Raw genomic sequence first — 12,532 nt, forward strand, 5'->3', positions numbered from 1 at the left:
GCCCAGCTTCACTGCATTTCTTATACTCCACAATACCAGGTAGGGTGCCAATTGTTAATCCAGGGGGGGGAGCAATAAAGCAGACTTCGAAGAACAGGACACCCCTTGAGCACTCAGGCCTCTTCAAAAGGGGCTACATTCTTCCCATTGCCCCAGCACAGGTCAGCTAGCCCAGTCTCAAAGGCTGTAATCTCTCAGTTGCAGCTTAACAAGCAACAGTTTACCCAAAGATTTTTCTTTCTGTCTCATATCCTTCTGCTCACACCAGTTCATTTCTACGCAAAGCAACCCTGCACAATCTCTCAGGACATGGGCATAAGAGCAAGCTTCTCACACAAACTGCTAGCCCAGTCCAATCAAAGCACTTTCTTACCCTCGTAAGCCAAACATCACAGTCCATAGTTCTTACTGCATTCAGGTTTTGTAGCTCAGAAAAGAATAGTCCATCAAGCTGTATTTACAGCACTGAAAGGCATCTCTTAAGCCAAGGTTTCAAATCCTCCCATGTTCCTTTTGAAAATCAGCTCCAAAATGCCAAAGCCACACAGTTGGGTGTCTAGCAGCAGCCCCATTCCTGGTACCACTTTACTGTTGCAGTCAGGTTTACATTGCTGGTAGAAATCACCCAACCAAGAGCAGCTTCTGAAAAAAAATAGGTTTTTTTGGCTTACAGGCTCGAGGGGAAGCTCCACAATAGCAGGGGAAAATCATGTCATGAGTAGAGGGTGGTCATCACCCCCTGGCCAACAAAAGATGGACAATAGCAGCAGGAGTGTGTGCCAAACACTGGCATGGGAAAACTGGCTATAAGACCCATAAGCCCGCCCCCAACAATACACTCCCTCCAGGAGGCATTAATTCCCAAATCTCCATCAGCTGGGAACCTAGCATTCAGAACACCTAAGTTTATGGGGGACACCTGAATCAAACCACCACAAGCACTAACAAGGAGGAGAAGGAGTACATAAGCCACTTTGCTAACTCTGCTACATGCCATCCTATATTTGACTAAATACAAAAGTAAACCAATTGTCTTAGCTAAAGACGTTGAAATGTTTTTACCTGCAAGCAACTGAGGATGTGCAGATGAGAAGGAATTGTTAATCTAATTTACTGAGAAAAGGCATTTAACTGCCATCTTTTCTCAAGACCCTGCAATATAGTTGTAATATATGTTAATATGTCATTCTGGGAGAAAAGTGACAGGTACATTAGAGTATCTGTGAAGACAATATGATTTTGCTTATGTATGTTTTCATCTTGATTTCAGTGAATATAGTCCAGGCAAAACTTTAGTGCCATGCTTTTGTCATACCATGCTAGTATCATGCTTTGTGTTATAAGTATTCAGAAAAGATCTGCTGATTGTCCTATTCTACCTAGAATAAAGGCAAACTAATTAACCAAAGAGGTGCAGATTCAGTGATTGTTCCTTAACAGATTTTAAAGTGTAATGGTTTCTATGTTGAAAATAATTTCATTTTTTTTTCATTCTCCTATCTTATCAGCAAATACCCAATAATTAAATGCTAAATCCTATCCTTAGCTATATCTCATAATTCTGTGGAGATAAAAATAATCTCCATAGATAAGTTGTATTATTTTCTATAATTGTGAAAGTAAGGGTTGGAAAGAGAAATAATATTTTAAAAGGTTGAAAGTATGTAACATTCAGTATTAAAGCTAAGAAATCTTTTATTGTGCAATAGCTTCAAATGTCATATAATTACTGTATTTACTTCAGTGTAAAGGAAGTAATGACAAATAAAAATATTGCAAATGATAGAAAGTAATTATTGTCACTTCAATATTTAAAAGCATGCTTTAAAAAGGTTCACTGTTAAGTACAATGGTGTTTTAATAAGAGCAATTTTCATAATTATACCTCAATGTAATATTATTATTTTAATTAGAAACTTCTGTTCTTCTGTAAGGTTTCTACGAAGTCATATCTGCAAATGCATGACTGGTCTCTTTATCAATATAAACAACTTTTAGAATAACACAGTCTTTAAGAAGTTCCAGAATACTTAAATGTTTAAAGTCTAATTTTTCTTCTCATTGAAAGGGTAAATGCTACCATTCAAGTAGAGACTTAATCTAGTAGATTAACCTCCATCTGTATCTATATCATCATCTGTATCTATATCTAATCTATATATATATCAATCTCTATATATATGTAATTTATTATCAATTGTAAGATACTCAAATTCCTCACAATGCTTAGAGACAATATGGACCTACAGATATTATTTCATGGAGGTTCCTTCTGAGCAGTAAGTACTGATTAAAGCAGAACTATAAGGAATCAAAATTAGACCCAAATGGCAACAATGCCATATAATTCTACATCCTAAAAGACACACCAAATAGTTGAACCTTCACCAGGCCCTTAGAGGGAACACCTGAGTCACAAGGCACTGGAGAGGGTAAAATGAAGACTGACCTTAATCTTCTATAGTTATTCTCTCTCTCTCTCTCTCTCTGTCTCTCTCTCTCTCTCTCTCTCCTCTCTAACTCTTTTATATTACTTATCTTTCTCTTACTTCTCTTCTTGGACACTGACCTGTAACTCCCAGTACCAGCAGGTGGCTATCATACACAATGAGCTTTTGGTTACAGCGACCTACAACATTCCATAGGGATGTTAATAGATGCAGACTAACTGCAAGTCTCAGCAGAGTAACAAAGCACCCACGGACTTATATAAAATGGTGGTGCTTTACTTGTCATTCATTCATCTCCAGATCCAGGGGAAGTTTTATAATGGCAGAAGAAGCTGAACTGCTTTCATAGATCCAAGCAGAAAGAGTAAAGGCTAGAAGCCAAAAGCCAAAAGCCACACCACACAGCACACTTCAGGAACTCCAGGAAGAACTTAGGTGCTTTGTATATCTTTAGATTGAAATTTTAAATCCACCACCACACCTTAGATTTGGACCCTAAGATCTACCCAGTGGCACCTCCTACAAATACATGGCTACAATTTCAAACTACAATCTAATAAAACAGTGAATATATTGGGGTCATCTATTTAAATTACCATAGTAGGATAAGATTTAATTAACAGTATTCAGACAAATATTCATAAATATTCCCCCTTCCCCTTCTTTCCCCTGCTATATGCTTCTCTGTAGAACCTGTGGCCTCACACATACTCTGAAAGCATTCACCACTGAACTACATTGCCAGCCTTTTTTTTTTTTTTCTTTTTTTTGGTTTTTCGAGGTAGGGTCTCACTCTGGTCCAGGCGTGAGCCACCACGCTGGCTTCCAGCCTTTTTGATTTACTTATTTTGAGACAAGGTTTCACCAATTGTCTCAGACTGGCCTTTTACATGTGATCTTTCTACTTCATCCTCTCCAGTGGGCTAAATCACAGACCTGTATCACTGAATCACTAGGAAGGAATTGTGTTTCAAAAGCCTTTATAGTTCTACTGGAGTTTCTTTGATATGATAACTGAAATAGAATATGAATACCCACTGTTCATCAGAACTCCGGTACTCTTTCTCTTTGTGTTAGTATACTTTAGTAATCTTCACCCACCCTTTCTTGATCAACCCACCTTGTACTCTTTTTACTAGCCTACAATAACCCTTATTATATTCTTAAATTCTACGTAATTTTACCATTCACAAATGAGTGAGAACACATGATATTCATATTTTTAAGTCTGGTTTAGGTGTTCCCCTTTCTCACTTCCTTGGTTAAATTCATTCCTAATAATTAAATTTTTATCTTTTAGTGCTTTATAGAATAGAATTCCCCTATTTTCATTTAAGCATTTATTTATTTATTTATTTATTTATTTTGATATCACTATGTATCCCAGGATGACTTTCAACACAGGATCCTCCTATTTCAGGCTCCAGTGTGCTAAGATTACCTGGTTACCATGCCAGGCTCAATATTTCCCTTAAGGATAATTTTTGTTAAATTGTAGAACACACTAATAATTTCTATAGAACTGCTAAAATGTTTCACATTCAGATTTTAACTGATTGGCAAAATTATTCATTTGTCCTTCTAGCTCCAGCATTTCCAGCTCTTTACCTCTTTATTTTGCACTCCTGTGTGGATTGTTGGTCATTATCTCATTCCACAGTGATGCAGTTTTCAAAGACTAACTTATAAACCCAAGAATAAAATTGATTTTAACACCTCTATGCTCCAACTAATGCATTTTTTCTGTTTTTTAACGTTGCTAGGTTTTTGAAGTTATAAGTAAGCAAGTGACTTTGAAAATCAATTTTGAACAATAACATGCTTTAAATACATCTCTACTCAGGAGACTAAATTAAAATTATGTGCCTCATAAATACACAAAACCATGAGTATGAGATTTTTGTAAATGTAACTTTTGTAATTATATGACTATCTTACATTTCACATTCTATTTTTGATGAGATAGAAAAATAACAGCTACTGGAATTTTTTGTGCAAGAGAGGTTTATTTTTCATTAAGACACAAGAAATATAGCCATACAATTACATCTCAAAGCAAATATGATGGCTTCTTGAATGTGGAGTCACTCCTTTGAAAGTATTTAGAAATGATAACTACTTAATGTAAAGCTTTGTTGACTGATTTCAAAAATCTGCATTGCTAAGCCACTTGATATGTTTGCCATTATTTCATGGGGTATTTATGCAGGTTTTTTCTCAGAAAATGATTGGTATTGTCAATTATTTCTTTATACTCTAAACATACAACTTTGGACAACTCAGCCATCCTGTCTATTTCTTTGGGACGCTATATCTATCACCCAGCATATTATTCTTCCATGTTTTAAGAAGCAATATTCCAAAAATAAGTCATCCTTGCTGGAATTAATTGTAGTGATATTAGTGAGAAAAAATTAGTGTCAGAATTTAGTTAGGTAGTAAGATAATGACAGATTTCACTTTTATAGCACATTAATATTTCACAAACCATAGCTATACATTTAATATTGAATACAAATATAAAAGTCTCTGGTAAGTAATGCAAAGGATATAAATTTACATTCATTCCTCAAAGAAATAGAATATAAGTAATTTATACCAACCTATCTTATTTATGTCTTTGCTATAGTACATTTTCTTTTGCTATAGCACACTTAGACTAGGAAATATATAAGAATGTTAGCTTTTGTTCTTCCAGAAGGTGAGTTCATTCATAAGCTGGAAAGTCCAAGAATCATCTAGTAATTACTATCCATCATGCTCATATTGAGTGGTGAAGATTTAACATAGATGTTTGTTTCAAACCATAGTGATTCGATGATGATGATGTTGATGATGATTCTATACCAGTACCTTTCCTCTGAAGCTACAAGAAGTTTTTCTTGCTATTGTATGGGTCCTTTGACTATGGCAAAATATAGCACATTTTAACTAACACTCCTTTATTCCACTCCAACTTATCTTATGGCAGCACATATACTTCAATTAAGATGTACTCTTTAACAATTCCTTGCTGATAGATGGTATAGTTTAGTTTCTAAGATTTAACTCAATGGAATACCTCTGGCATCTATATGAGTCTTTTGAGAAGTTTATGGATATGGTCAATGCATATCTCTGCTTGCAAAGAGAGTTTGAAGTCTGAAAGAGTTGAGGAAAATGTATACCATTTTAAGCAAAGCAAGTATAAGTGAATCAATGACTGATTAGAAATTTGATCAAAGCGCTGTTTAGGTAAAGAGAAAGAGTACGGTTTTTAGAAAATTAATAAATGAGCTATTATTTGACCTTGAACTCAAAAGTATACTTAAGAGAAATGCATACAGACAAAAGTATATATTTTGGTAGAGTGTCTTTGGAAACACTTGAAGTTGTTAAGGATATTTTAAAAGTTCTTTGGAAAATAATATAACATGAACACACCAGTCCTTTCTCACAAAAATGCCTGTGTCAGAAACACTTAAAATTGAATTTTATGGTATTATTCTTCATAATTTTACAATGGCATAAAATATAGCTTTTGCAGACCTGTAAGAGAATGACTAATATTTGTTCTCTTCAACTATTGATCAAAATTTCCTCATATAAAAATTAATCATCACATGCTTTTTCCCAGTATCTCCAAAAATTGCACATGCTTGAGTCTTGATTACTATTGCACAGGAAAGCAGACTTGTGAGCATCCCATATTGGAAGATTTCTGAATCTATCAAGTTTTAGAATATCTATCTTGTATTTTCTTGAACACTTGATGTTACAAAATGTAAAACTATTCCTATGATGCTAACCTGCACTTTTCTATGTGTGGGTATAAAATTGCCTCAAATAGAGATCTTGGTCGATTAAAATCAAGCTGACTTGCATGCTGTCTCAGTAGGTAAACAGATGGCTTTTCCTTGGGACAGAATCAGCATAAGCATCAGCCGTCTGTTCCAGAGTATAACTAGGGATGCATGATGAAGCTGTTCATTCTTTAAAACATGCATTTCCATCCATGAAGCAGAACTGCTGCCATGTATGAGATTATGAAGCAGTGTTTTCACAACCTTCCCATTTAGAGTAATGGAAGACTGTGAAATTTCATATTTGTCAAGTGCCACTTCAAATTTTAATATAATAATTTTTATTTTATTTATTAAAATTACAGAAGAAAACCTATTCAGTAAGCTTGTATATTCTTCATCATTTCTGAATGTCATAACATGGAAAGTGCTAAGTTTAACTAACAAAGTAATTTAAAAATGGATTTCAAAAATCTGGGACATGGGAGATTGCTCAGTTGGTGAAGCCTTTGCCATGCAAGCATGAGGACATGAGATAAATGAAAACAACCCACCTAAATGCTTTTCTGCCTGCAATCGCTAGTGATCATCAGGTGGAAATGGGTTACCTTGGGCAAGCTGGCTACAGCTCTAGAATACATGAAGTAACAATCTCTGAGTTCAAGGATGGTTCCCTATCATAATGAATAGACAGTGATTTATGAAAACCCATAACTTCTAGATGTACATTCACATGAGTATGTACAAGTGCACACATACCACAAAAGTACACACATAGGAACATGCAAACACATATGCATGCAAACCAAACACACACACACACACACACACACACACACACACACACACACACACACACTAGAGTTAATTGTTCAACACCATACAAAGCTGGAAGCCATGTCATTGTTTTCTTCAGTGTTCAATTACTTACAAAAAGTATGGTATTCACATTTCTTATTCTGGAATAAGTGTATAATTATTAAACCACTAATGGAAATAAAAATAAAACAAGAGATTTTGTTGAGCTGGGCATGGTGACACATACCTTTAATCCCAGCACTTGGGAGGCAGAGGTAGGAGGATCGCTGTGAGTTCCAGGCCACCCTGAGAATGCAGAGTGAACTCCAGTTCAGCCTGGGCTAGATTGAGACTGTACCTTGAAACCACAACCCCTATAAAAGGAGATTTTTGGGCTGGAGAGATGGCTTAGCGGTTAAGCGCTTGCCTGTGAAGCCTAAGGACACCGGTTCGAGGCTCGGTTCCCCAGGTCCCAGGTTAGCCAGATGCACAAGGGGGCGCACACGTCTGGAGTTCATTTGCAGAGGCTGGAAGCCCTGGCGCACCCATTCTCTCTCTCTCCCTCTATCTGTCTTTCTCTCTGTGTCTGTCACTCTCAAATAAATAAATAAATTTTTTTAAAAAAAATAAATAAAAGGAGATTTTTGTTTACTGGAGGTCATATTTAATCTTGTCATTTTCTTTGTCTGCACAGTTATGTATAACAACAGCAAATCATAAATGATGTGATAAAAGTATTTTCACAATGAGTACATGATGATATTTGAACTTTTCGAAGATATAGCTTTTACTGCATATGATTTATCCTAAGTTTAGGTTGAATAAACAATCACAGTGCTCTACCTAAGAAATTAAAGTATAAGTACTAAGAAACATATCTTGGTAAAAATATAACATTAAAATTAAATAAACTTCAGTATTAAACATTTCATAAAATAGAACATTTCTCATGAAACTGACAAAGTATTCATGCTATTGCTTAATATTGTTGTCAATGATTGATTGATATAGGGACGCATATAGACCAGGGCAGCCTCAACCATGTATTATAGTCAAGGATGACCTTGAACACTTATTGGTTGAATGATTGATTGATTTACTGTGTGTGTGATGTGCCTACCAGTGTGAATATGTATGTGTTTGTATGTGTGTGGTAGCATGTGTGTATTCAGTTGCATGTGTATGTTAATGCCAGAAGACAATTTCTGGTGTCATCCTGAGGAATGTTGTTCACCTCCCATGACTAGATGGCAAGTGAGATCTAGTGCTCAGATTTGATGTGTGTGCCACCAAGCCCAGCCTTTTACATGTGTACTGGGCATTGTACTCAGGTCCTCAGGCTTTCAAGACAAGTAGTTTACTAACAGAACTATAACTGCATATGGGACCTCAAAACATTGCACCGTGTATCTTTATCTCCTGAGTGCTGAAATTGAAGTAAACCAATGAACAAAATGAAAAATTAACATTGCAGTGCAACAGGACATACAATGAATGTAAGTGTAGTTATAGTAATCTATGTATCTCAGTTGTGAGAAATTTGATATCATCTTAGCAAAAGTGAATATTAAATATTTAACAAAATTTGAAATTGAATTATATAGATATAATTTTAATAGATATAACATATGACACAGAAGACTATTACTTTGATTAGACTGTTGGACTTCATAAACATGTGTGAAAGTCCCACACCATGCCTCCTTGTCCCTTAAATGGATTCATAATTATAATGCTCAATGATATATAAAAATACATGTTTTAAAATGAAAGATCTAGGGCTGGAGAGGTGGCCTAGCAGTTAAAGGACTTGCCTGTGACACCTATGGACCCAGGTTCAAGTCCCCAGAACCCATGTAAGCCATATGCACAAGGAGACACATGCATCTGTAGTTCATTTGCAGTGACTAGAGGCCCTGGCATTCCTGTTCTATCTAACAGCCTCTGTTTTCATCTCTGTTTCAACAAAATTAAATAAATAAATAAATAAATAAATAAATAATCAATAAATAAAATAATGTAACTAAATTCTCATCTACCTTAAAAGAAGTCAAACTATAATGTTGGCAAATAAAAATTTAATAAAGACAGTAATTGGAGAAATGAACAAGAGTGCTGTTTTCTTAGTGAACCTGATAGCTGCACAAAGATGGAGATAGATACTCAACCAAGTCAGAGACCCAGACTCAATCTACCAAGTCAGAGACCCAGAGGCTCCTAAGAACCCATCACTGAAGTAGACTTAAAATGAACCCAACATGACTCAGGGAATCTCATGGAAGAAGGGGTAGAAGGGTTGTGAAAGCCACAAGTTGGGACAATATGCACAGAGACATTACCTCTTCCCTGTAACTGACAGCTGCCCCCACAATTCATGACCCACAATCCCCATGGGTCCCATGAGGAGGGTCCCATTGGAGAAGGGGCAGGGATAAGGGAAATGATGGTACCAACATGTGCTGTTTACATACTGAGTATGTTCATAACTAATAAAAATAGTCTTTGGATATGAGGAGTAGAGGAATCAAGATTCAGCTGAAGAGTTTATAACATTGTCCCTCTTATTTAAAATAATATGTTTGTAGTTACCAAATACCTAACTTTACTCCTCTACTTGAAGGCAGCATTCACTAACAAGTTCTTATATAAGCTTCACTCTGGTCTTTTGTCAAACGCACATCATTACTTTGCTGATATGAAATGATGATGACACCACTGAAAGTCAATTAACAATTCCTTATAGTAGAAGTGCGTTTAACACAGGTGCCATCCACTACTATGCAAACAGTTGAAAGTGGCTAGGCAGCTACTAACTAAAGTGCTATTTTTTCATAAACATGTCTTGCTGAGCAAGTAGGAAGTACTTTTAAAAATATGTTTATGTACTTATTTCTGAAGGAGAGAGAGATAATGGGCACACACCAGGGCCTCCTGCCACTACAAAAGAAGTCCAGATGTATGTTCCACTTTGTGCAGATGGGCTTTGTATGGGTACTGGGGAACTGAACTCAGTCCTTCAGGATTTGCAAGCAAGCTTCTTTAATGGATGGGTGATGTGTCCATCCCAAGAAGGGAGGATTTGATTCTATGCTACATGTCAATTGTGTCCCATTCATGCTGACTGTAAAATTCATGGATGATCTCAGGAGATGCTTAAAAACAAGACACTAAGTTCAGATGATATGAAAAATGCAACAAAGAGATCTTTCTTGAAATATTAATAGGGGCAAGGTGATTTGAAGTTGTAAAGGAGTTTCTGCAAATGTTAGGTTGAGAGTGTTGTTTGTGTGTAATACTAGACACAGTTTATTTGAATATCCTATTAATATATAGCCTGGAAATCAATTTGATGCTTTTACGTAGTGACTATAACATTTGATAAGAAACATTCCAATTTTGCCAAGATTACTGGAATCATTTCCTATTCAAAATTACCTTCAGTATTTTTGTCTTTTTAATTTAAATTTACTTTTAATTTAAGGCATTATCTTTTTCCTGAATAAAATTTTTAATTGCAAACTTAATTACAAGGCAAATATAAGATACTGCAGTGCAATCAATGGGTTTGTAGTTGCTAGAAATCAATTTATGTTGTGTGCTCAAATTTCTGAACACTTGATTTATTATTTAATTATAAGAGAGAGGACAGGAAGAGACATAGCGAGAGACAGAGAGAGGGAGAATGGGCATGCCAGGGCATCTAGCCACTGCAAATGAACTCTGGGTACTGGGGAATCAAACCTGGGTCCTTCAGCTTTGCAGGTAAGTGGCTGAATAGCTTAGTCATCACTTCATCCCTCTGTGTTAAAATTTAAGTGCATCAAATATCACAAAGGAAGTGGTGAATTAAATATGAGTGGTGTTCTCATTGCTCTCCTGAGAAGCTTCTTCATGGAGATGGTGGTAGGCACTAAGGAGAGACAAAACTTATTAAAGCAGAAAAATAAAAGATTTCTAAGTACGAAAGGAGACCTATAACATGCCCTATATGACTCAGAGAACATTGTGAAAGAGGGGCAGAACAGAATTTAAAAGCCATAGGGTGGGAATGCCTGTTCGGAGGCATTGTCTGCCTTACATTGACTGACTGGTTCATTCATAACTTCACTGTGACTACTAATAGCCCCAATAAAGAAGATCCTTAGTGGAATGGGGATGGGGAGAGGGAACATAAGATATAACCCAATGTAAAATGACTATCATGCAATATGTTCAATCAATAGTTCTCAAAAAATTTAAGTGGGTCAATCTTATTGGCACAAAATATGAATTGTAAGTGGGTAGGTAAACAGTGTTTCCTATTTTTAGCTATGCAGAGGAATCCCAATAGAATTTTCCTTAAGCATATGATGTCAAATTATAGGCAAAATAGAGTAATAATATGGTGTATAGTATTTTAATTACAAAAATACATCCTGAATTTAATGTGCTATTCATAGGTCTTTTTCACTTTGAACTTGACTTTTTTTCCCAATGAGTATGGACTCCAAATGCCATTGTCTGAGGATGTAGATCAATGTGACTTTCTGGGTGAAGATTCCTTTATTCTTAGAATACCCATTATTCTGCACTGTCTAATTCCAACTACATAAACAGAGAGGAACAGAAGATATGGTTTGAGACACTGAATACACTGTCTTCATTCCTCTGGTCCTCCTTTTGTCCACATCCTCTGATGCCCGTTATACACTCAGTTCTGTGACATCCATTTTATTTAAGAGACCACATTATAGGTGAGTTCATAGGGCATTGTAGGCAGTTTCATGATGCTAGAATGAACATCCAAACAGATATTTTGTGGGAGGAAGAGGTTTATTTCAAGCCCACAGATACAGGGAGAAGTCCTATCAATAGTGAAATAAGCTTCTTACTTCCATAGCTCCAAGTATAGAGCAGCAATGAAATAACAAGAAAAAAAGTGCAAGCACAAATTTACAGCAAGCAGGACCCCAGAGCCCAAACTTCTTGCTGGAATTTATATTTGTCTATCCCCACAGATACCTTAGGGCTAGACTCTGGGATCTGTCCCCACTGACACCTCCTCAAGCCAGGCAGATGGAGATCCAAGTTACAAGTTTAATTTCAACACCTGAGTCAATGGGGGACATACATTCAAATTACCACATATGGGGTATGTGTGTGTGTGTGTGTGTGTGTGTGTGTGTGTGTGTGTGTGTGTGTACCTGCCATTTTGCATTTTACACAGTGGTCCATTGTGCAGCTCATTTTTTTTAGCAATTATAAGATTTCAATCTTTTTATATAGTAGTATTTATTATTTAAATAGTTTAAATAGATTTTTTTTCAATTTATTAAGCAAGAGAGAAAGACAGAGAGAGAGAGAATTGGCATGCCAGGTCCTCAGCCACTGAAATCAATTACCAGCTGTATGTGCCTCCTAGTGGACATGTGTGACCTTGTGCTTGCCTAACTTTTGTGCGTTTGGCTAATATGGAATCTAGAGAGTAGAACATGGCTCCTTAGGCTTCACAGGCAAGTGCCT

Source organism: Jaculus jaculus, chromosome X (assembly GCF_020740685.1).
Source record: "Jaculus jaculus isolate mJacJac1 chromosome X, mJacJac1.mat.Y.cur, whole genome shotgun sequence".
NCBI classification, from domain to species: Eukaryota; Metazoa; Chordata; class Mammalia; order Rodentia; family Dipodidae; genus Jaculus; species Jaculus jaculus.